Source organism: Pan troglodytes, chromosome 11, assembly GCF_028858775.2.
Source record: "Pan troglodytes isolate AG18354 chromosome 11, NHGRI_mPanTro3-v2.0_pri, whole genome shotgun sequence".
Classification (NCBI taxonomy): domain Eukaryota; kingdom Metazoa; phylum Chordata; class Mammalia; order Primates; family Hominidae; genus Pan; species Pan troglodytes.
In genome coordinates this window covers 5,499,625-5,525,320 of record NC_072409.2, presented here as the reverse complement: position 1 = coordinate 5,525,320, position 25,696 = coordinate 5,499,625, and the positions used below count along the sequence as shown (strand labels likewise).

General features: G+C 45.7%; 1 protein-coding gene and 1 long non-coding RNA gene across 12 annotated transcripts in view; one reads left to right on the top strand and one right to left on the bottom strand.

Annotated features, from left to right (window-relative positions):
• The window catches only part of TSC1 (TSC complex subunit 1), a 54,010-nt gene extending 47,881 nt beyond the window's left edge, over nt 1-6,129 (bottom strand). For 2 of the 11 annotated variants that reach the window (XM_063788106.1, XM_063788107.1), the window contains exon 1: nt 5,911-6,129. The gene's annotated coding sequence lies outside the window, so the exon portion shown is untranslated. Of the gene's footprint in view, nt 1-5,265; nt 5,684-5,910 lie in introns of those variants that run through there. The other 9 variants (XM_016961953.4, XM_054659230.2, XM_016961952.4 and 6 more) reach the window with 6 other exon arrangements.
• LOC744518 (uncharacterized) lies at nt 6,089-17,017 on the top strand. The gene is made up of 3 exons (XR_170014.5): nt 6,089-6,261; nt 7,578-7,972; nt 16,643-17,017. It is a non-coding gene; the product is annotated as an uncharacterized LOC744518 (long non-coding RNA).
• Nucleotides 17,018-25,696: the final 8,679 nt, after the last annotated feature.

The window sequence follows — 25,696 nt, the reverse complement described above, 5'->3', positions numbered from 1 at the left end:
TCCTATCAGTGCCTAGAAGGAAGGAAAAAAGGGTAGGAAATAACTACTTACTATGTGAGAGTAAAACAGCTGATGGTAAAACCTGCCAACATGTGTAGTCATGTGTGATTGAAAAGGTCTTAGTAGTTGGAGTCCCTCTCAAGGACAAACTGGGGCAGGAGAGCTCCAACTTGCCAGATTCTCCATTCAGAATTTCCGCCATTAGGGGCCTTGATGGATGGTTTGCTAAAGCTTATAGCCTATCCCAAAGGTGAAGAATCTTCTAGTAACTTAAGTGTAAGGCCAGAGCTTAATTTTGGTAAGGCGTATCTCTTCAATAAATAATGCTTATGTTTTGACTTTCTATTAACATGAACAACATTATTTACTAAGATAATGCAGGCCAAACTGATACCATGTATATTTCAAAAAGACACTACGCAGAGCTTCTCCTAAAAGAGATACAAGCAAACTGTGAGATATCTTTAGGTTTCAGGTTTATAGGACCAAAATAGAAGTATCCTAGGGAAGAAGGGTATAGTTTGATAGTCTAGGGCAGTGGTTCTCAAAATGTGGTCCTGGCACCACGAGCAGGAGCCTGGGTATTTGTTAGAAATGTAAATTCTCAGGCCTTTCACCAGATCTCGGAATTGGATACTTTGGGGGTGGGGACTTCTAGGTAATTCTGATGTCCACTAAAGGCTCAGAACCACTGGCCTAGGAAAAAGAAGGATGAAGGTACAAAACATTCATTCATTAATATACCTCCTTTGAGGTTCAAAAGGAAAAAAATATATAGAGTGCATAAACCTTGGGAAAAAGGCCCAGTGGAATTCTGCCAGGTGCTAAAGGTACCAGCACAGACCGAATGCCAAGCCTGACAAGCACGTAGCAGGTTACATACCTGGGTACACTACAGAAATTTAACAAAGTAATTTATAACCCAGACAGTACATAAGGCCACCTTCTGACTTGGGCCTTTCCTGACTACTAGTGAAAAAAAAAATGTTTTTTAATAAAGCCTAAGTCCATTTTTAGAGCAGTAATCTATCTAAAATGATCAGCTGGGTTTCAAGCTGGGTCCATAAAGTACCTGAAGCCATATCCAAAATCCCATGTCTGTATGAATTTTTTTGGTGATGATGGGACATAAACGGTAGAAGAGAAATTTGGTCCATAGCTTCCCACAGATTTTCAGAGGGCAACTGAGTCCACACACCTTCCCACCACCACCAAAGTTAAGAACCACTGACCTGACCTGTGAGTTAATTTATGAGGTCAGCAGATGAAGCAGTTTATCACAGTGGAAGACTAAATGTTTGGGCTGTGGAGTCAACCAAAAAGGTTCATATTCCAGCTCAGCCACCAAATAAGTGACTATAGGCAACTTACTCTAAGCCTGTTTCCTCTTCCTATCCTGCCTCTTAAGGCTGTAAGAAGTTAATGGGGTATCAGACATGTAAAATACCACAGTTTTTGGCACATGAGTACTCAAAAAATATAAACTTTATTATAACAATATTACTACTTCACAAAAATGTATTCCTGGGTACATAATGCTTAGCAGTCTATCCATTTAACAACTCGTATTTGAAACATTGATACAACCATTGTATAACTTAAAATGGATACAGTTCAAGTTTGTTACTATGCTCTGTGAACTACTCAAAGTAGCAGAGTCTTAATGATTGCAGACATTAAGGTCACTGCCTCTGTTCTTCCTACAGCTCCCCTCACATCACCCACAGAAGGGCAAAAGTGTCCTTTGTTACTCCAACACTTCTGGGCCTCTACTGCCATCATATTTACTTAAGAGAGTGACCTGTGAGTTGTAGGGCAGTAACTACTATGCTTTATTTTGGACTAAAGCATGGTTTTTAAGACATTTTACTTATTAGATGTAAATCTGAATTCATTCAACCGTAAAAAGTATTGTTATCTTTTGCTGATTCCATGTTCATAATAAAAGTTAGCACTGAACGAGAGAAAGGACAAGAAGAAACTGACAAGGTCCTGAGACAGTGTATTTTATACACAGTATACAAAATTTGCATTTTTATTCTCTCCCATGAAAACAGACATAAAGTTACTAATTTCTAGCAACTACAGGCTTAAAAAGTAAACCAGAGAAAGAATAATCTCAAACTGCTGACAGTTTACCTCTTTCAGATGAATTTAAATGGAGAATGAGTATTTCATGCTACCCAAATTATATTAGTTACCAATTCATGATCTGAGGTTAAAAAAAACAAACTCTGTGTTTGAGTGTATACTACATATACACATTTCAAGCAAACAGCCACAGATTTTAACGCTATTAAGTACACTTTTCTTTCACGCCTTCAGCTACTTAAATGACAAAACCAATGCAAAGACTAACCTTTCAGAGATTTATAATATGGGAAACTTATAGGGAATTACCTTTTCAAAAAGTATTATGATGTAAAGGAAAGGATAAATGATAAACAGATCTTCACCCAACAGGGTAGGCTCAAAGTCACCAATTTGCTTGGTTTTTATAAAACCATTAACAAGTTGACTCAATTGATTTAGTCAGAATGTTTAAATGACACCCCAAAGGACTTTAAATTACAGAAATGTAGGCCTAGAAATACTCATTAATTTACATTCCAACTTTTACTTCATAGATGAAGACACTGAGGCTCACAGAACTTAAGTGACCCACTGAAGGTCAAAAGCTATCTGACTCTTTAGAAAAGCCTGAAATGGTTGAGATATTGCTATATTTGGCTCATCGGCATTCAAGAATATCCAATTAATTCCAGGAAAAGCTAATTTTAGTTCACTATGGCCCTGGAACCCAGAAATAAACATACCTGTAGCCTAACAAACTTCAAATGAAGACAGAGCTATAAGAACAAGTCAGCTCTAATTCAGAGCCCAAAATTCACCCACCACTACACAAATAAAAGGCTACAAGCTATTTTAAGAAATACCTCTGTGATAAATAATAAATGAAAATAGCCAGATTGATAGTTGAAGCCAGTGGTCCTCAACCTCTGGTGCACATAAGAATCAGTCTTCTTCAAAATATATATACAAGGTGTCCGAATATGTAGGTCTACCTAGTATAGTGCCAAGTATCTGTACATCAAGGTTCTCATGAGCACTAGGGTTTCAGATCTCGTTTCCAGCAAGTTCATTATTCTGCAAACATTACATATAGAGGTATATATTAGATTTGCCCTAGTAAGACTGTTAAGTTTCATCTCACAAATGAAACCAGGCATGCACAGAAGGCATCATATTACACCACAACAGTAGCAGTATCAGTTTTTACTCTTAACCCAGTGAGGAAGAGGACAACTGAGTCACAGGACCTGAAGCAGTCTAATTTTATGGAAACAAGAAGGCTGGTAGCCACCTGCTTTCTAACCAGGAATTTAGGAACGTACCAAGTGTTTATGACACCAGGAAATGCATGCAGCAGAGAAAGTGTACATCATCTGCCCTTCTAGGCACGTGATATGAGTGTTTTGGATAAGATATTAACTTTAGTAAGAGGATATTTTCCGTTTACATCTTCTATAAATACCCCTTAAGTTCACACCAGGTGGTTAGAGGAAGATTCTGCAGCTCCCTAGGGCAATAGCAAAGAATGTTTCAGTGTTTCTGAGGAGCCTCATTTGCCTGATGCATGACTGTTAAAGGTGCATTTCCCTACACAACCCTAAATCAGTTTTCACATTTGCATATTCCAGGTTTACTCAGGAATGTTCAATTTAAGAATCACAGGTGGTTGCTCGGTAAATCAAAGGCTCCCCAAAGATTAGGTTTTATAATGCTTCCTGAAATTTACAGCTCCACTTTGCCAGCCTGTTTGAATTCAGATGACTCCAAGTTGATCCCAAAATTATAAATCAAAGTATCTCAGAAGAGTATTATTCTATTTTAGCACTTTTATAGCTTACTCTATGCAACGTGAAGTGCTATTTGTATGCTTTCTATTTAAAAAAAAAAAAAAAAAAGCCAGCAAGGATTTTAGCAGGACTTCTTTCTGCAGTAAACCCATCAGTTTTATTAAACTATCAAATACTTTTTAGCCTAATTTAGACTAACAAGTTCACATGCACAACACTGCCATCGCAAACAAAAGCTAAGGCGGATAAGCCAAGTGCATCCCCCCACTTCAACATTAAACAGACACACGTGCATAAACCTTGGCTAAATGATAAATTTTAATCACTTACAGGCCAGCTTTGATCAAATAACAGATAAATTTAAGAGTCATATCTTTGGAGTCAGTCAGATCCCAGCAGTTCCAGTCCTGGCTCAGATACAATTGGGGTGTGAACTTAGGCAAAGTACCCTGCTCTCTCCGGGCCTCAGTTTCTTCATTTGAGAAGATTGGAGGTGTTAACAGTGGCTGCCTCTTCTCTTTGTCGTGAGGACCAAAGGAGATAATGACTGCCAAGCACTTTCACAGTGCCTGGCACACAGAGAGCACTCCATTAACGTTAGCTGTTGTTCTTAGGAGGACCGCGTCCCCTCCCAAGTCCTCACCACACATCCAAAACACACAAAGCAAAACTCTTTAACAGGAAACACAAAGAAAGAGCTTTAATTCTACAAGGTCCCTCCGATTGCAGGCTCTTCATCCTCCAGTTCCTCAAATGAATGAATGAACGCCTAGGAGGGGCTCTGCAAATAGCTGTCTCTTAGGAATCCCCTTTGCCCACTTTAAGGTATCTGTCTTTCACCATCAATTAAACACCCACAAGTACACCCAGAGCGAGTCATGCAAATTTCAGCGGAGACACCGAGTCCAGGCGAGTCCTTGATCCCCACAGGCGACCTCCATTCATTCTCCACGCCCCTATACCCCGACCCCTCTCTTTAAGTTCTGGGACCAGCCCCACCCTCGCGACCCTTCCCCTCCCGCCAAGCGTCTCTACCCTGCCCTCCGCACCTAGCGTGAACCTGTCACCCCACCAAGTGAGGGACTGACGAAGGGGCCCACCTCACCCCTGCCCGAGGGACCGAGGCCCGGGGTGCAGCCGTCCCCTCGGGGGCCAAGGAGGGGCGAAGTGCTCCGTCCGGCTCGCCTCTCCTCCCCAGGGACCCGCCAGTCCCGGCCGGGCCAGCCGGAGATAGCGTGTAATAAGAGGGAGGGGAGAGCTCTCCGAACCCCCCTTCCCCGGGATCCCTACCGAGCAAGTGAGCCTCTTGCTCCAGCCCCTCCGAGCCTCCCCGGCTGGAGTCATGGTGCCGGGGCTGCCCCAGGAAGCCCCCATAAAAAGGAGGGGGAGACACCCCCATACTCACCCACCGTCTCCTCCCCCTCAGCTGTTTACCTCACAGTCCCTCCAGCCTACAGGGCGCCGCCATCTTGGACGTACAGCACCTCCCCCGTCGTGAAAGGGCCAAGGCCGACGGCGGCCTCCGCCACGAAAAAGAGTCCCCCTCCGGACCTCCCCTCCTTCTCGAAAGGAAGGACAGACGGCCGCGCTCGGCAGCCCCGCCGGAAGGAAGAGGCTCTTCCACTCATAACTGACGATGTGGGTTGGACGAGAAAAAAAGTAAGGAGGGTTTTTATGGAGGGGGGGGCGGGGCCGGGCGGAAGGATCCGAAAGGAGGCTGCGAAGAGATCTTGTGACTCCGCGAAGGAGGCAAAAAGAAGGGCCGGCGCGGCGGGAGGAGCCACGCGAGAGCCCGAGGGGGCGGGGCGGGCGGTCACGTGACTGGCGGGCGGGGGGACGCGGCGGAGAGGCGTAAACAAGCTGGCGGCTCCTGGGTGTGGTTGGAGCGCCCTGCCCCTTGCCCCCCGAGTCGTTTCTGCCCTTCGCTTGCCTGGCGCCCCCCGAGGGTCTCTCTGTGGGCGGCCTCAGAGCAGCGATCCTGTTTCCCAAGGAGCTGCTGGGGCCCGCGTGGGTGAAGGGCCTGCTTGGGAGCTTTGGAGTTGCAGCTCACCTGGGAAGGGGCGGAAAGCTGGGGGCCAGGGCAGCCCTCCTTCCTGGGCTAAACATTTTCAGAAGCCCGCCTCCGGGATTGCCGGGGACCCCCCTGGCTTCTGCCTTCAAGTAGCTCACACTTCACACCTAGTCATGACATCTAGGGAAAACCAGCCCTAATAGGAGACAGCTTGAAAATCAGAACGCCTTATTCCGTTTCCTGCTGAAACAAGGCTTTAAGTCCTGCAAGCCTCAGTTTCTTCCTCTGTGAAATGGGCATAATGACATCTGTGACGTGAAGAATCAAGGAGATGAAGTATGGACAGCGTTTAGCCCAGAGTCCTGCGCCTAGTAAATGCTCACTCACTAGGTAGGTGGCCTTTATTGCGAGGCTGAGTATGATGGGCTCCATCCAGCACGAACACAAAGCCCTGTGAGAGGAGGCAGAGTGAGATGAAGTCGAACTGTGGGATATGAAAGGCATTTTGAAGGAGTAGGCATCAGGTTGGGTTTTAAAGGAAATGTAGGTTTTGTGAAATACTAGGTTGGTGCAAAAGTCATCACGGTTTTTACCGTTAAAACCGCGATGACTTTTGCATCAACCTAATAGAACCAGGCGAGGCGGCTGGGGAGAGAAGGCCATTCCAGGCAGAGGGAACCAAAGGAGCAAGAGCCTAGGGGCAAAAAAGTGTTGGTTGAGTTATGGGAATAACAGGTTTTGTCATGGAAACCAATTGGGTCACAGTGCAAGGCAGCCATGGTTAAGGGGGGCCAGGTGTGTGAGTAGCCAGCACCGTGGGTGCCTTCAGAATTCTGAAAAGGCCCTGGATGGTATCGGGTAGGGCCGCTGCTAGTCAGTATAGGGCCTTGGTGAGAATTAGAAAAATGGCACCCCTGGGCTGTATTTTGGCCCCTATCCACCAGCCCCAAACCCTCCTGGGCCCTTGAGCAGTGAACAACCTTTATAACCATATGTCTAGAGCCATGAAGGCTTAGGAGGGAGGTGAAAATTGAACTGATGATTCCTCTGTTCTAACACAGTAGCTGGGGGGAAGCTAAGAGTTCTAGATTCAAACAGACCAGAGGTTGAATGTAGGTTTCAGCCATCATGTTCTAACTGGATGAGCCTTAGTCTCCTCACCTGCAACATAGGGCTAATAATAATGCTAGTTCTTGGGGATTTCGGGTGAAGTCAGTGAGTCATTAAGCTCTAAGTGGCACAGAGCCTACTCCAGTTAATGTTATTTTTGATAACTGTTAAGTGCCAGCTGTCAGCATCCATCACTTCCAGAAACGGGTCCACCAAACACTAAATTCTTCTGTGTCACCACCCAAGCATAGTCTGCATGGGGTCCAGAGATGGAAAGGTCGAGGGAAACGGGGAAGGGTCTGGGTTCTCTCAGTTCCACCAATCTGCAAACTACTTTGCAGGAACAGACTCTTCCCTTGGCATTCACACCAGGGCAGGGATTCAAGATTTCTGAAATCTTCAGAGATTTCTGAGACCACCAGTGATGGGAGACCTAAGGAGGAGGGCAGGGGGAGCAGCACTGCTCTGGAGCTCTGACCCAGGAAGCCCCCCCACACCCTGACCTTCCTTGGCTCCATGACCTCATCCTGCAGGAATGCATTCTGCCATGGAGGAGAGCAGCCATAAGCAGAGCTCATCAACTGCTCACTTTCCAGGGGGCCATAACCACATTGTCACTGTTTCTACACTGTCTGGAAGAAGAATGGGCATTGTTACCTCAATATGGGACCACCAGGGGCTTGCAAGAAGAGGCTGAAGATGACAGACAGAGACAGCTCTACCACCATCTCCTGCCACTTACCAGGCTGGGCCACCTAGATGTTTTCTGCTTCTCTGGGGTTGATTTTTGTCATTTGCTTAACAGACACTATTCAGACCACTACCTTCCATACACCACCCTGGAGCCTCCCTGTGACGGGGCTTCCTGACCGGCCTGTCTGAGCATGAAAGGACTGAGCCCTCCATAGGCGGGCGTGCTGACAGGATGCACATGGTGGAGGACATCTGCTGCATTTGGCTGTGTGACATCTCCCCCTCGCCTTCTGAACAGGTGAACCGCCCTTCCTCAATTCTTTCAGTGCTGATGGTCCTCACAATCACAGTACCAGCCCCAGGCCACAGCAGGTGGACCAGGCCTGGCCAATCTGAGATGCCCATCATGGAGCTTGTTAAAAGAAAACTTAAGACAAGTTCAATTAGATTAAATTTAATCGAGCAAAAAAAAAAAAGAAAAAGAGAATTCATGAATCAGGCAGCCTCCAGAATCAACAGAGAGACTCCCGGGGTCAGAACAAATTTATAGACAAAGTAAAGTGGCCTGGCGCAGTAGCTCACTTCTGTAATCCCAGCACTTTGGGAGGCCAAGGCAGGTAGATGGCTTGAGGTCAGGAGTTCGAGACCAGCCTGGCCAACATGGTGAAACCCTGTCTCTACTAAAAATACAAAAATTAGCCAGGCGTGGTGGCGGGTACCTATAATCCAAGCTACTCAGTAGGCTGAGGCAGGAGAATCGCTTGAACCTGGGAGGCAGAGGTTGTAGTGAGCTGAGATTGTGCCACTGCATTCCAGCCTGGGTAACAAAGTGAGACTTGGTCTCCAAAAAAAAAAAAAAAAACTAAAGTGACATACAGGAATCAGAAGTGAGGTACAGAAACAGTGAGATTGGTTGCAGCTCGGCATTTGCTGTATTTGAACATAGTTTGGACACTCAGCAGTCTATGAGTGGTTGAAGTATGGCCGCTGGGATTGGCCAACACTCAGCTATTGTTACAAGTGCATACTACTAAGTTAGGTTTTCAATTTTGCGTGCCTATTAAGCTAGGTTACGGTTCGTCCACAAGGACTCAAATATAAAAGTACGGAGTCCTTCTCAGGCCATATTTCATTTGCTTTAACAAGCTGAAATGGTTGGTCTACAGTGGACCTGTGACTTGAGCTGGACTAGAGTGCTCCTCTGGGTCTTTATAGATGGGTGTTTAAAAAAAAAAAAAAGCAATTTTTCTCTTTCCTTTGGGGTCACTAAACTGCGATGAGGAAGCTGTGGCCTCTCCCTTCCCCCGTCCTACAGCAAGGTGTGTGACAAGTCGAGTTAAAGAGTGAAAGAGACAGAGATGGAAAGAGAAATTCATGCTGCTATCGTCTGCATTTCCAGAGTCCCTGAAACCAGCTTTGCCCTGGCCTTCCAAGTTCCATGAAGCAATAACTATTTTGGCCAATGTTAGTTTCATTGGATTTCTGTCCCTCATCAACAAAAGGCCTTCTGGATGTGGTGGGATTCAGAGGCCTTTGGAAGGACACCACCAGCCAAAAATATTTCCCACTCTGTGCCCAAAGTTCATCCACTTGAACTGCTTTTTGGCTTTAGCTTTCAGCTGTCTGTGCAGCAGCCTCCTGGCCAGGTGCCCTGCCGTTGGTGGGCAACCCCCGCAGGATGGGGTCTGAGCTTCTGCTGGCAGCCCCCAAGGCCCTCTGCAGCCCTGGCCTCTCTAGCGCATCAGTTTCCCCTTGCTTTCTAGCACCGTGTCCTCCAGTACCAAGGAACGCCGAGAGGCTTCACACTGCCCTGCCTTGGCTCAGGCCGTCTCCTCTCCCTCCGCACCAGATGGCCTCTGCAGCCTGTGCTGGTCATTCTCCATTTGCCCTTCTCTGTCTGGGCTCCCCTCTAAGCCACACCTGCTAAGCACGTCCTCTCTCTCCTCTTGGATTTGACTAAAGTGCGGCAGGGTCAGGTGAGCGAGGAAGAGCCTTCCCACCTGGCCTGGCCTGGCCGTGATGCACAGCTCCTGCTGCGTGGCCTGTCTCACCCGTGGTGTTAGTAATGGTTTCCCCCACTCACTCTTCACACCCAGAGGTGATCACGGATCCCCACAGCTCACTAGTCCTTAGGTGCTTCAGCACCTCTTTTTTCTCTGAAGCTGCTCACACCTGTCTTTTTAATTATCCCTTGGAGGGTGTTACTGTTTCCCGCCAGGATCCCAACTGCTACAGCCCCTTCTTAGAGAATCTGTCTTCAGCCCGGGCTACTCACTGTGAATCAAGCCAAACCCACAGATACACACACACACACACACACACACACACACACACACACACACAAAACCAGGATCCCAACTGCTACAGCCCCTTCTTAGAGAATCTGTCTTCAGCCCGGGCTACTCACTATGAATCAAGCCAAACCCACAGATACACACACACACACACACACACACACACACACACACCCACCCACCCACCCAGGATCCCAACTGCTACAGCCCCTTCTTAGAGAATCTGTCTTCAGCCCGGGCTACTCACTGTGAATCAAGCCAAACCCACAGATACACACACACACACACACACACACACACACACACCCAACCCCCTGATTGGACCTGGATCAGGGCTGAAAACCTTCCTCACACTGAACCAGCCAGATTCTCCTTCTTGAGAATTAGAACCGAGAGACCCCAAGACTGAGATACATGGTGTTGGTGGAGGATTGTAACTTTACACAACTGCAGGGGGACCATTCAAACTGCTGTGCTCCAGGAGAGGCAGATCACTTAGAAAACACCTCAAACAGGTGCCCTCGAGGGTTATGCAATAAGACGGGACTGTGCTGATCCCTGGGGGGGGCGTCATATGGAGTTGGACCCAGCCATGGCCATCAGCACCACTCTGGACAGCAGAGGTTAAGCAGGAACAGCTACTAGGAGCCTTGCTGAGGAAGCCAGCATGCCCAAACCAGCAGGGAGCAGCTGTGGCCACAGAGAGGAAGGAGAGCTGCAGGACTAGCCCATTGCCCAGGAGGCCTGCTTAGGTCTGGAAGATGCCCCTGTATCTTTTCAATAAATTCCACTTTTTCATGCCTGTAATCCCCACACTTTGGGAGGCTGAGGCAGGAGGATTGCCTGGGGCCAGGAGTTCGAGACCGGCCTGGGCAACATAGCAAGACCCCATCTCTACAAAAAATAAAAATTAGCCAGACACAGTGGCATGCAGCTGAAGTACTAGCTACTTGAGTGGCTGAGGCAGGAGGATCACTTGACCCCAGAATGTTGAACCTGCAGTGAGCCATGATCATGCCACTGCACTCCAGCCTGAGTGACAGAGTAAGACCCTGTCTCTAAAAAATAAAAATAACACACACACACAAATTCTACTTTTACCTGAGCTAGAAGATGTTCGCTTCTGTTCCTAACAACCAACACCACCATCGAGGCTGGAGATGGCCAAAAATGCTTTCCTTTCTTCACCCACATCACACCTGTTCTTCCTCCAAGACTCAACTCCAATGTGATTTCCACCAGGAAGTCTTCTTGGGACCCCCAGGATGGCAAAAAGGCCCCTGCCCTGAGCCCACTACCCCTATCAAATCATATCTCCATTCCTTCCACCACACCGCCTGCTTACTCAGGTTGTGCTTATGGGCCTGTCTCCCAAGTTCTCAAGAACTCTGCTGTCCCCAGGAGGTGGGATGGATAAGAGGGCCCTTGAAACCTCTACTTCAAGGTCGAAAGACAGGAACAGGCCAGGCTCGGTGGCTCACACCCGTAATCCCAATCCCAGCACTTTTTTTTTTTTTTGAGAGGGAGTCTCACTCTGTCGCCCAGGCTGGAGTGCAGTGGCGCGATCTCGGCTCACTGCAAGCTCTGCCTCCCGGGTTCAAGCAATTCTCCTGCCTCAGCCTCCCAAGCAGCTGGGACTACGGGCTCCCGCCACCACACCTGGCTAATTTTTTTTTGTATTTTTAGTAGAGACGGGGTTTCACCGTGTTCAGGATGGTCTTGATCTCCTGACCTCGTGATCCGCCCGCCTCGGCCTCCCAAAGTGTTGGGATCACAGGCGTGAGCCACCGCGCCTGGCCAATCCCAGCACTTTGAGAGGCCAAGGCAAGTGGCCCCCTGGAAACCAGGAGTTCAAGACCAGCCTGAGCACCATGAGATCCCCATCTCTACAAAAAATTTTAAAAATTAGCCAGGCATAGTGGTGCACACCTGTAGTTCCAGCAACTTGGGAGGCTGAGGCAGGAGGATCACTTGAGCCCAGGAGTTGGAAGCTGCAGTGAGCCATGATCCTGCCACTGCACTCCAGCCTGGGCAACAGAGTGAGACCCTGTCTCCAAAAAAAAAAAAAAAAAAAAAGGGAAAAAGCCGAGAATAAGTCTTTCAAGACTTAGGCTAAGACTAAGGCTAAGTAGGAGCAGTGTCAGGAGCCAAGAGCTACTCTTGCCGCGTGGCTCAGTGTCCATGGTAGCTCAAGCACCCACAGGGCTGGCCACCATCTTGGTTTGCTGTTATTCCATCAAATGGAGTAAAATTTATTGTCTCACGATTCTAGAGGCCAGAAGTCCAAGATCAAGGTGTCAGCAGGATTGGTTCCTTCTGCAGGCTTGGAGGGAGATCTGGTCCCTGCCTCTCCCCCAGCTTCTGGAGTTTGGCTGGCCATCCTGAGGCTCAATCCATCCTCCTGCTTCATTCCTTGGCTTGAGATGCATCTCACTGTTCTCTGCCTTCATGTTCACATGGCATTCTCCTTGTGAGCTTGTCTCTGTGTCCAAAATTTCCTCTTATTATAATTACACTAGTAGCATTGAGTTGGGAGCCCACCCTATTCCAGCATGACCTCCTGTTAACTAATTACATCTGCAGCGACCTTATGCATAGTCATATTCTGAGGCACTGCAAGTTAGGACGTCAACGTGTCAATGTTTGGGGGAACAAATTCAGCCCATAACAGGTACCAAGGGCTGAGTTAGTCACATTATTATCCATGGTTTGTGAAGGAGCCCTCTCTAATTTTTATACTTGCATTTGTTTGTTCCCTTTTCTTAATTTTTAATTTTTATTTTTTTCTTGAGATGGAGTCTCGCTCTGTCACCCAGGCTGGAGTGCAGTGGCACAATCTCAGCTCACTGCAACGTCTGCCTCCCAGGTTCAAGCTATTCTCCTGCCTCAGTCTCCCGAGTAGCTGGGATTACAGGCACGAGCCACCACACCTGGCTAGTTTTTGTATTTTTAGTAGAGACGAGTTTCACCATGTTGGCCAGGCTGGTCTCGACCTCCTGACCTCAAGTGATCTGCCTGCCTCGGCCTCCCAAAGTGCTGGGATTACAGGCATGAGCCACTGCGCCTGGCCCTGTTTGTTCCCATTTATCTTCATTCCTCACATCCGGTTTCCTCCTTGCACATAAGCAACCATTGTCATGTATATCATGTGTATCCTTTTGTCTGTATGTATCCTTGCAAAATGTGTGTGTATGTGTATTTTTAGTTTATGTAAGTGGAATTATGTTATAGGTGGCAATCTGTTTCTTACTTCTTCCCCCATTCAGCATCGTTATGAAGCTCCATCGAGCTGCTGAGAATTATTCCATGATGTGAACCTACTCTAGTCTACTTTCCACTCTCTCAGGGATCGACACCGGCAGTAGCAGCAGAAGTAACATTGTGATAAACATCACTATATGCTATACACTACGCACTACACACTACACGCTATACACTATAAACTATACACACTACACTATACACTACGCAGTATGCACTATACACTATACACTACACACTACGCACTACACACTATACACTACACTACACTATACACTACTCACTATGCACTATACACTACACTACACTATACACTACTCACTATGCACTATACACTATACACTACACATTACACACTATGCACTATGCACTACACACTATACACTATACACTACACATTACACACTACGCACTATGCACTACACACTATACACGCTATACACTGTACACTACACACTATATGCACTATACACTATACACTACACACTACACACTATACACTATACACTACACACTATACACTATGCACTATGCACTACACACTATCCACTATCCACTATCCACTATCCACTACACACTATCCACTATACAGTATACACCACACACTACACAGTACACACTATACACTACACACTATACACTAAGCACTATACACCACACACTACACACTATGCACTACACACTATGCACTATACACTACACACTATACACACTACACACTGCACATTATACACTATATGCTATACCCAACACACTACACACTATGCACTATGCACTATACACTATACACTACACACTAAGCACTACACACTATATACTATACACTACACTACACTATACACTATGCACTACACACTATACACACTACACACTATACACTATGCACGATGCACTATGCACTATACACTACACACAATACACTACACACTATATACACTACACACTATACACTACACACTATACATGACGCACTACACACTATGCACTACACACTATACACTACACTACACCATACACTATGCACTATACATTATATACTATACACTACACACTATACACACTACGCACTATACACTATACAGTACACACTACACACTACACACTACACACTACACACTATGCACTATACACTACACACTATACCCTATACACTACACACTACAACTACACACTACACATACACTATACACTATACACACTACACTGCACTACACACTACACACTATACACTATACATTACACACTGCACACTATACACTATACACTACACACTACACACTATACACTACACACTATATACATTACACACTATACACTACACACTATGCACTATACACTACACACTATATACATTACACACTATACACTACACACTGTATACATTACACACTATACACACTATACACACTATGCATGATACACTATACACTACACACTATACACATTATGCACTACACACTACACACTATACACTATACACTACACTATACACTATGCACTATGCACTATACACTACACACTATACACTATACACTACACACTACACACTATACAGTACGCACTACGCACTATATACACGCTACGCATTATGCACTACACAGTATGCGCTATGCACTACACACTATACACTATACACTACACTACACTATACACTACGCACTATGCACTATACACACTATACACTACACACTACACAGTACGCACTATGCACTATACAATATACACACTACACACTATACACTACACACTATACACTACACATTGTACACTATACGCTGTACACACTACACACTATACACTACACAGTATACACTGCACACTACACACTACACTACACACTGTACACACTACACACTGCACACTATACACTACACACTACACACTGTACACACTACACACTATACACTGCACACTATACACTACACACTATGCACTATACACTATACTGTTCCCTTATGGATCCAGCTCAGAATTTATTTGAGATACACAATTGGGAGTAAAATTAATGGGTCATAGGATGTGTGGACTTAACTTTTTTTTTCTTTTTCAGACAGGTCTTGCTCTGTTGCCCAGGCTGGAGTACAGTGACTTGAACACGGCTTACTGCAGCCTCTACCTCCTGGGCTCAAGGGACTCTCTCCTCTAACACCCCGAGTAACAGGATCACAGGCTTATGCCACCATGCCTGGAATTTTTTTTTTTTTTTTTTGTAGAGGCGGGTCTTGCCATGTTGCTCAGACTATAGACTTACTCTTTTTTTCTAGTTCCAGGATACCTGTGCAGGATGTGCAGGTTTGTTCTGTAGGTAAACGTGTGCCATGGTGGCTTGCGGCACCTATCAACCCATCGCCTAGGCATTAAGCCCAGCATGCATTAGCTTTTCCTGATGCTCTCCCTCTCCCTGCCCCCCGACAGGCTCCAGTGTGTGTTGTTCCCCTCCCTGTGTCCGTGTGTTCTCATTGTTCAGCTCCCACTTATAAGTGAGAACATGTGGTGTTTGGTTTTTTAGACTTTTTTTTTTTTTTTTTTTTGAGATGAAGTCTTGCTCTTCTCCCCCAGGCTGGAGTGCAATGGCACCATCTCTGCTCACTGCAACCTCCGCCTCCTGGGTTCAAGCGACTCTCCTGCCTCAGCCTCCCGAGTAGCTGGGATTACAGATGCGTACCACCACTCCCGGCTAATTTTTTGTATTTTAAGTAGAGACGGGTTTCACCATGTTGGCCAGGCTGGTCTCGAACTCCTGACCTCAGGTGATCTGCCTGCCTTGGCCTCCCAAAGTGCTGGGATTACAGGCGTGAGCCACCACGCCCAACTGGTTATAGATATTTCAAGCATCTTCTCCCAATCTGTTATCTACCTATTAACTATCTATATTATGCACCATTGGAAAAGGTCATTAACTTGGGTGTTATCAAGTTCACTTCTTTTTCTTTTTGACTTACACTTTGGGTTTTTGAGATTTTGTTTAACAATGCCTTTTCCAACCCTTAATCACACACAAATGCTTAAGCTTTCTCTGTTTGTGTGGGGTTTTTTGTTGTTGTTTGTTTGTTTGTTTTTGAGACAGGGTCTTACTCTGTCACCCAGGATTGAGTGCAGTGGTGCAAACATGGCTCACTGCAGCCTTGACCTCCTGGGCTCAGACCATCCTCCTGCCTTAGCCTCCCGTGTAGCTGGGACCACAGGAGTGTGGCATCACACCCAGCTAATTATTTTATTTTATTTTATTAGAGATAAGGTCTCACTTTGTTGCCCAGGCTGGTCTTGAACTTCTGGGCTCAAGCGATCCTCTTGCCTTGACCTCCCAAAGTGCTGGGGTTACAGGTGTGAGCCACCATGCCTGGCCATTTGTATGTTTCATATTTATATTGTTACATTAAAAAATAAATTTATGTTTTACATTTCACTTCTAGGTCTCTGCAGAGGCCATGAAAAATGTGCCACTCAGCTTTTCTGCTAATTGTTGAAGGCCCAGCTGCCACCGCTCTGGATCTACACCCCATTTGCAATGAAGCCACACATCTCGTGAGCCACTCCCAGCCCGTGACTGGGCACAGCAGGGGCCCTAACGCAGGATAGCTCTGAGGAGGTGTGGGACCCTTGACAGTGGAGGACATTGGCCCGAGAACTCTTCATCGACCTGATCAAACCTCTCTTGGAACTGCAAAGCAGTCTGAGACTCTTCTCCCAGTTTATTATCTCCCTATTAACTATCTATAGTGTAACTCATTGGAAAAGAGTCATTAATTTTGATTATCAAATTCACTTCTTTTTCTTTTTGACTTGCACTTTGGGTTTTTGAGATTTTGTTTAGCAATGCCGCTTCCAACCCTTAGTCACACGCAGTCCCCCTCTCCTCACAGGTTTCAGATCCATATCATAGCTGAAGGCTCTCTCTGCTGTCCAGCTCCTCCTCTGTGTGGGACATTTATCTGAGTTTTAAAATGTCCTTCCCAAAAGTTGACTTTAGTATTATTTTATTATTTATTTTTGAGACAGTGTCTCACTCCAGTCCAGACTAGAGTACAGTGGCCTGATCATAGCTCACTGCAACCTGGAATGCCTAGGTTCAAGCCATCCTCCCATCTCAGCCTCCTGAGTAGCTGGGACTCCAGGCACACACCACCACACCGGGATAATTTTTTTTATTTTTTGTAGAGGTGGGCTCTCACCATGTTGCCCAGGCTGGTCTTGAACTCCTGGACTCAAGCAAATCTCCCACCTCCGCCTCCCAAAGGGCTGGGATTACAGGCGTGAGCCACCATGCCTGACCTGTAGTGTATTATTGATTTATTATTAGGTATTTTATAGTTTTTAATATTATTTTGTGTGTTTTTTTAAATTTTCAACTTGGTTGTTACTGAAGTAGAGAAATTCTATTGATTTTTGTAGGTTGATCTTATATCTTGCACCTAGTTGAACTCTCTAATTTTACTAGTTTGTCATTTTTTTTATTTATGTTGAGTTTTCTAGGGATATTATCACATCACCTGAAAATAAAACAGTTTTATCTCTCTCTCTTTTTCTTTTTTTCTGAGATGAACTCTTGCTCTGTTGTCAGATATAATATAAGGTTGCAGTGAGCTGACATGGCACCACTGTACTCCAGCCTGGGTGACGGAATGAGATCCCGTCTCAAAAATAAAATAGGCCGGGCACGGTGGCTCACGCCTGTAATCCCAGCACTTTGGGAGGCTGAGGCGGGCAGATCACGAGGTCAGGAGATTGAGACCATCCTGGCTAACATGGTGAAACCCAGTCTCTACTAAAAATACAAAAAATTAGCTGGGTATGGTGGCACACACCTGTAGTCCCAGCTACTTGGGAGGATGACGCTTGAACCCGGGAGGCGGAGGTTGCAGTGAGCCAAGATCATGCCACCCTAACTCCAGCCTGGGCTGGAGTGAGACTCCATCTCAAAAATAAATAAATAAATAAATAAATAAATAAAATAAAATAAACTATACACTTCTATTTCCTGCCCCCTGTTTTTTGTGCTATTGTTGTCATAAATTTTGCTTCTACATAGGTTATAAAACCCTAGCTAGGGGTCTATATTATAAAAATATTGTTATTATTTTTGCTTTAAAGAATCAATTTTGTGTGTGTGTATTGGTCTGTCACCAAGGCTAGAATGCAGTGGTGCGATCTCAACCCACTGCAACCTCCACCTCCCAGGGCTCAAGCGATCCTCCTGCCTCAGCCTCCCAGGTAGCTGGGACTACAGGCACGTGCACCACCACACCCAGATAATATTTGCATTTTTTGTAGAAACAAGGTTTTACCAGCAGGGTGCAGTGGCTCACTCCTGTAATCCCAGCACTTTTGGAGGCTGAGGTGCATGGATTGCTTAAGGTCAGGAGTTGGAGACCAGCCTGACCAAAATGGTAAAACCCCATCTCTACTAAAAATACAAAAATTAGCCAGATGTGGTAGTGCGTGACTGTAATCCCAGCTACTCAGGAGGCTGAGGCAAGAGAATCACTTGAACCCAGGAGGCAGAAGTTGCAGTGAGCTGAGATCATGCCACTGCACTCCAGCCTGGATAACAGAGTAAGACTCTGTCTCAAAAAAAGAAAGAAAAAGAAAAGAAACAGGGTTTTGCTATGTTGTCCAGGGTGGTCTCAAACCCCTGGGCTCAAGCAATCCTCCTGCCTTGGCCTTGCAAAGTGCTGGATTACAGGTGTGAGCAACCACATATGACCAATTTTTTTTTTTTTTTGAGACGGAGTCTCACTCTGTTGCCCAGGTTGGAGTACAGTGGCGCAATCTCGACTCACTGCAACCTCCTCCTCCCGGGTTCAAGTGATTCTTCTGACTCAGCCTCCCGAGTAGCTGGGACTACAGGTGCGTGCCACCACGCCCAGCTAATTTTTTTATTTTTAGTAGAGACGGAGTTTCACTATGTTGGCCAGGATGGTCTCGATCTCTTGACCTCGTGATCCACCCACCTTGGCCTCCCAAACTGCTGGGATTATAGGCATCAGCCACTGTACCCGGCCAAATATTTTTTAAAGAAACAAAAAACTGAGAAAAAATATTTTATATTTGCCCACATATTTACCATTGCTAGCATTCTTCATTTATTTGTGTAGATCCAAGTTTGCATCTGGTATTATTTTCCTTCTACTTAAAGAACTTCCTTTAACATTTTTTATAAAATGAGCATGCAATAAATTCTCTTGACCTTTGTCTGAAAGAGTATTTTACCCTCATTTTTTGAAAGATATTTTTGCTGGGTATAGAATTCTAGGTTGACGGTTTCTTTCTTTCAGCATTTTTTCTTTTTTTTTGAGACAGGGTCTTACTCTGTCACCCGGGATGGAGTGCAGTGGTGTGTTAGTAGCTCACTGCAACCTCAAAGTCCTGGGTTCAAGCAGTCCTCCCATCTCAGCCTCTCAAGTAGCTGGGACTATGGGTGCATGTCACCATGACCAGCTACTTTTTAAAACATTTTTATTAGAGATGAATTCTCCTATGCTTCCCAGGCTGGTCTTGAACTCCTGGCCTTAAGTGATCCTCCCACCTTGGTCTCCCAAAGGATTGGGATTACAGGCATTAGCTACTGTGCCCAGCCTATTTCAGCTTTTTAAATATGTCATTCCATTGTCTCTTAATTGACAAAATTTCTGAGGAGAAATTTATGGTAATTCTTACCTTTGTTCCTTTTTTTCTGAAGGTAATTTAAATTCTTAACATAAACTGATTGGTTGATTGATTTGAAATCATCCTGAGTGTATTAGTAAGAGTTCTCCAGAGAAGCAGAACCAACATGATGTGTGCGTGTGTGTGTGTGCGCGTGTGTGTGTGTGTGCGTGTGTTTTTAAGGAATTGATGCACATGATTTTTGAGTCTGGCATGTCCAAAATCTGCAGGATGGGTTGCCAGGAACAGAGAAGAACCACTGTTGCAGTCCAAGTCCAAAGGCTGTCTGTTGGCAGAATTCCCTCTTGCTTGTGGGAGGTCAGTCTTTTGATCTACTCAGGCCTTGAATTGATTGGATGAGGCCCACCCACATAGTGGAAGGCAATCTGCTTTACTGAAAGTCCACTTATTTAAATGCTCATCTCATCCAAAAACACATTTGACCACACATGTGGCCACTATGGCCCAGACAAATTGAGACATAAAATTAGCCATTATACTGAGTATCTAGGAAAGCAAGTTTCTTGGCCTCTTAAGCTGTGATTTTCTTGTTGTTTTTTAAACCATTGTAAGGTAAAACTTTCTTCTTCCAAAGAAAAGCTACTATCATACCCTTTTCCCCCACCTCCTTTTATTATTATTTTTTTTTGGCAAAGAAAAGCATTGATGTAGATTAGAGAAGTGTCATTTCCATGAATCGTCTTCTAAAAAGCCTTGCTTAGCAGGTAGACCAGAAAATTTAAAAATCATGTGTCAGCATAGGATATGAATGTTGGCAAAAGTGACAGGCTGCTCAAAAAATCCCAGGAAATATCCTAAAGGTGCCAGTCCCAAACAGAGATTCCAGGAACCCATGGATGCTCTTCCATCCTTCCCTGCCAAAGTACAGCAATTTGACTTCTCCAAGTGCACCCTTTAAAATGTACCACCTCTTGCTGGATTCATTCAAAATAACACATATATTTCAGGCCTTCCCATTTGGGGAAGAATTTTGACCAAAGAATGCATTAGTTGTCTATTGCTGTGGAGCAATTAATTCTGAAATGTAGAGTTATTAGAAACATAGAATTGGAACAACACCACCTATTATCTCACAGTTTCTGTGGATCAGGGATATGGGTATAGTTTAGCTGGGTCCTGTGGCTCAGGGCCCCTCACAAGGCTGCAGTCTAGATGTCAGCTGGGGCTACAGTCATCCCAAGGCTTGACAGGGGAAGGATGCACTCCTAAGCTCACACACAGTTGTTGACAAGATTCAGTTCCTTGTCATGTGGGCTTTTCCATAGGGCAGCTCACAATATGGCAGCTGGCTTCCATCAGAGAGAACAAAAAAGAGAGTGCAAATAACATGGAAGACAGGGTCTGTCATAACTTAGGCCTGCAAGTGTGCCATCCCATCACGTTTTCCATCCTATTCTTTAGAAGGAAGTCACTGGGTAGTCTCAGTGAGTGCCTAAGGAAGTTACTGCTCACACCCAATGAGAGGGGACCACACAGGTTGCAAATTTCAGGATTCAGGCATCTTTGGGGGTGATTTGCTTCCAATGCTTAGCACACAAACGTGCATGGCTTGGAAAACACCTTTCTCTAATGGCTGCGCTGACAACTTCAGACAAAATAGCAGATCCTTCTCTGGTCCCCACAGTACTCTTCTGTTCATACATCTACCATCCTAGTCATCACAGTAATAATGTAGCAGCTATGAGGAGTTGCTATGAGACCATATTGTTCTAAGCACTCTACATGTATTAAGTGAAGAGTATGTAGTCGTTTATGTGTCAATGCAGAGAAGCACTCATTCATTCAACAATGACATGCTAGCATCTCCTCTGCATTTCTTTGCTGGGCATGGGGGAACTCAGTAGTGAACAAGAGAGAGTCCCCAGACTCAAGAACCTTATGAAGACCAGGATGGGAGATAGAGAAATGCAAGCACAATTATAATACAACCCAGAACATGTTGTCATAGCATAAGTAAAAGACACTTTAGTAGCAGACACCCAGACCATTTTTGTCGGTGGTAGCATTTCAATTCAGATATGAAGAATAAGTGGCAGTTAGCCAGGAAAAGAGAGAGAAAGTTAGAAAGCAGGAACATGTGTAATAATAACAAGAATGAGAAAGCCAGGAGCAGCTGAGAAGCAACTAGCATGGCTGTAACCAAGCATGCTGGGGAAAGAGAGGCAAGAAATACTAGTGTCAGCCAACAGGCAACATGCATTGAGTACCGAACAGTTTCCTGTGGTTTTGCGTGCATATATTTACCTTCAGAATAATCCTATGCAGTAGGTGTAATTTTACAGGTAAGGAAACTGAGTCAGAGAGACTTGCCCCAGTCACCGGATAATGAATGTCTGAGTCATAACCACTGGAGACACAGTAGGGGCAGATCACAAGGGGTCATGTGAAGGTGTTTGACCTTGATCCTGAGCTCAGTGAGGAGCCTTGAAGGATTTTAATTGGGTCGACATCTGCTGGGGTGTAGAGAATGGGGCCAGGCCAGAAGGCAGGGAGGGGCTGTTTAGAAACAGGATGCAGTACTCCAGGGGAATGGTGATGACAGCCTGGATTAAGGTGGCAAGACGGGAGATAGAGGAGAAAGAGGATGTGTTAGGCCGTTCTTGAGTTGCTACAAAGAAATATCTGAGACTGGGTAATTTATAAAGAAAAGAGGTTTAATTGGCTCACAGTTCTGCAGGTTGTACAAGAACCATAGCAGCATCTGCTTCTGAGAAGGCTTCAGGAAGCTTCCAATCATGGTGGAAGGCAAATGGAAAGCAGGCACGTCACATAGAGAAAGCATGAGCAAGAAAGAGACAGCAAGGAGGTGCCACACACTTTTAAATGACCAGCTTTCATGAGAAATCATTCACTATCAAGAGGACAGTACCAAGAGGATGGTAATAAACCATCCATGAGAAATCTGCCCCCATGATCTAATCACCTCCCACCAGACCCCACCTCCAATATTGGGGGTTACATGTCAGCATGAGATTTGGGCAGGGACACACATCCAAACTATGTCAGAAGTTGAACTCAGGATTTTAGCTAGGGTGTGGGTGGTGCCATTCCCTGAGACATGAGGTAGGAACTGGGCTAGAGAACGTGGGCTGATGTCACTTTGGGACCAGCTCAATTGAGATGCCAGAGAGACAGGCCCAGTGGATTTGGAGTTTAGACTTGAAGGCAGAGGCCAAGATTTGGGAAGTGTTGGCATTCAGAGGGTAAATGAGAGACCAGGAGAACTGGCCATGGCAGCTGAGGGTGTGCAGTGTGTGAGCCGGGCCCTCTGGTGAGGACAGAGAGGGCTGGCCTATTGGGATCCTGGCTCTGCAAACAAGCTGTGTGGTCCTGGGTGAGTCTCCAAGCCTCAGTTTCTCCATCTGTAAAATGGAGATGACACCAATACCTTAAATTCCCAGCTCAGAAGGTTCCCAAGACAGTGACATGGTTTGGCTGTGTCCCCACCCAAATCTCATCTTGAACGGTAGTTCCCATAATCCCCATGTGTCACGGGAGGGAAACTGGGGGAGGTAATTGAGTCATGGGGGTGGTTCTCCCATGCTGTTCTCGGGATAGCGAGTGAGTTCTCACGAGACCTGATGGTTTTATAAGGGGCTTTCCCCACTTTGCTCGGCACTTCTCCTTCCTGCCGCCACTTGAAGAAGGACATGTTTGCTTCCCCTCCTGCCATGATTGTAAGTTTCCTGAGGCCCTCCCAGCCCTGAGGAACTGTGAGTCAATTAAACTGCTTTCCTTTATAAATTACCCAGTGCCAGGATTTCTTCACAGCAGCGTGAGAACAGATTAATACGGACAGTCCAGTGAGAGACACGTGTGAATACCTAGCAGAGTGCCCACGCAGTGTGAGCACTGAGTAAATATTGTTACTGTTGATGCCTGCAATATTCATTTCCCAGGGCTGCCATAACAAGTTACTGCAAACTGGGTGGCTTAAAACAACAGAAGATTATTCTCTCACAATTCTCGAGGCCAAAAGTCCCAAACCCAAGGTGTCAGTCAGCAGGGTTGGTTCCCTCTGAAGGTTCCGAGGGAGCAGCTGTTCCCTGGCTCTTTCTGAGCTTCTGGTGGTCACTGGCCATGCCTGGTGTTCCTTGGCTGTGGCTGCGTCAGCCCAGTCTCTGCCTCCATCTTCATGCAGGCTTCTCCTCTGTGTCCCTCTGTGTTTGCCCCTCTTCTTATGAGACCCCAGGCATTGTATTTAAAGCCCACCTCAACCCAGTGTGAATTCAGCTGAACTGAACTACATCTTCAAAGACTCCCTTTCCAAATAAAGTCATGTTCTGCGGTTCCAGGTAGACATGAATTAGGATGAGGAGATGATTCAGTCCCCTATACCTGCTGGCAAGGAGCATGGACCCAGCAGATGACATGGGAAGGACTGATCCTACTCTGCTCAAGGCCAGGTCCAGCCCAGAACCACCCTACAAAGTGCTGCAGGAGGAAGACGTCAAAATCAGAGTGATGAGGGCAACTTACTGGTGAGGGTGAGACTTGAACTTTGCTTCTGGTTTCATCAAGAATTTGATCAATGGTGATGGAGCAGATGGGCTTTACGACAGTAGGACCCAGCTTGAGCAGAAGCAGGGAAGCAAGACCACAGAAGGCTTGCTTGCTTTATAAATGGTCAGGTGTAGGGAATAGGAGGCAAGAAAAGCCATGTATGAAGGACCCTGGGCTAAATAAGCAGCCTGGGCTATATCTGTAGGCAACGCAGAACCCCTGGAAGTTTGTGAGTTCAGGAAAGAAGGAAAGAGCTGTCTGTGGAATGTTGTCAAAGGCTTCATCTTGACATTGATGCCTGCCAATTTTATTTATTTATTTATGTATTTATTAAGACAGGATCTCGCTTTGTCCCTGGTTGGAGTACAGTGGTGCAATCATAGCTCACTACAGCCTCGAGCTCCTGGGCTCACGTGGTCCTCCCAACTCAGCCTCCCAAAGAGCTGGGAATATGGGCATGTACCACTTCACCCGGATACTTTTTTATTTTTATTTTTTTTAGAGATTGGGCCTAACTATGTTTCCCAGGCTGGTTTCAAAGTCCTGGTCTCAAGAGATCCTCCCACCTCAGCCTCCCAAAACATTAGGGTTACAAGCATGAGCCACCGAGCCTGGCTCAATTAAAATTTAAAATTCTGGGTGTTTTGTCTTCCTGGGTAGGCCACCTCCTCTCTCAAATCCCTGATCACGCCTCTACACACCCCCAGCAATAAATTGTGCCAGGCCACACTCCGCAGCGTGTTGGATGTTAAAGAGTTTCATGGTCACTGTGAGACCATTTCTCAGTCCCCCAAGCAGCAGCATTCACAGCTAGAGGTTTTATTTTAGCTGCGCCTCCCCTGAAGCATATGCAGTGACCATTTGGAAAAAGATAAAGTTAGATCCCTCTCCACACCCTACACCAGAATAAACTTTAAGTGTCAAAAGTGAAATCATACGAGTGCAAGAAGAAAACATGAGTGAATTCTGTGTAATCAGGAGTGAAGAAAAGCTTTCTAAAAATGGCTGAACAGTCAGAAACAATAGAAGACCGATAAGTTAGGCGACCTCAAAAAACCAAAGCAAAACAAAACAAAACAAAAACCTTTTCCATGGTAAGAAGAAAGCAAGCAGAGCAAAGTCAGAAGATAAATGTTAGACGGAGAGAAAACTTTTGCAACTTATATCACAAACGGCCTCTCTAATATACACAGAACTATTATATCACAGTCTTAATTGTGAAAAGTCAATTATTTGACAAAAAAAAACAACAGACAAAAGGCATGAATGCGCCCCGTCCGGGAGGGAGGTGGGGGGGT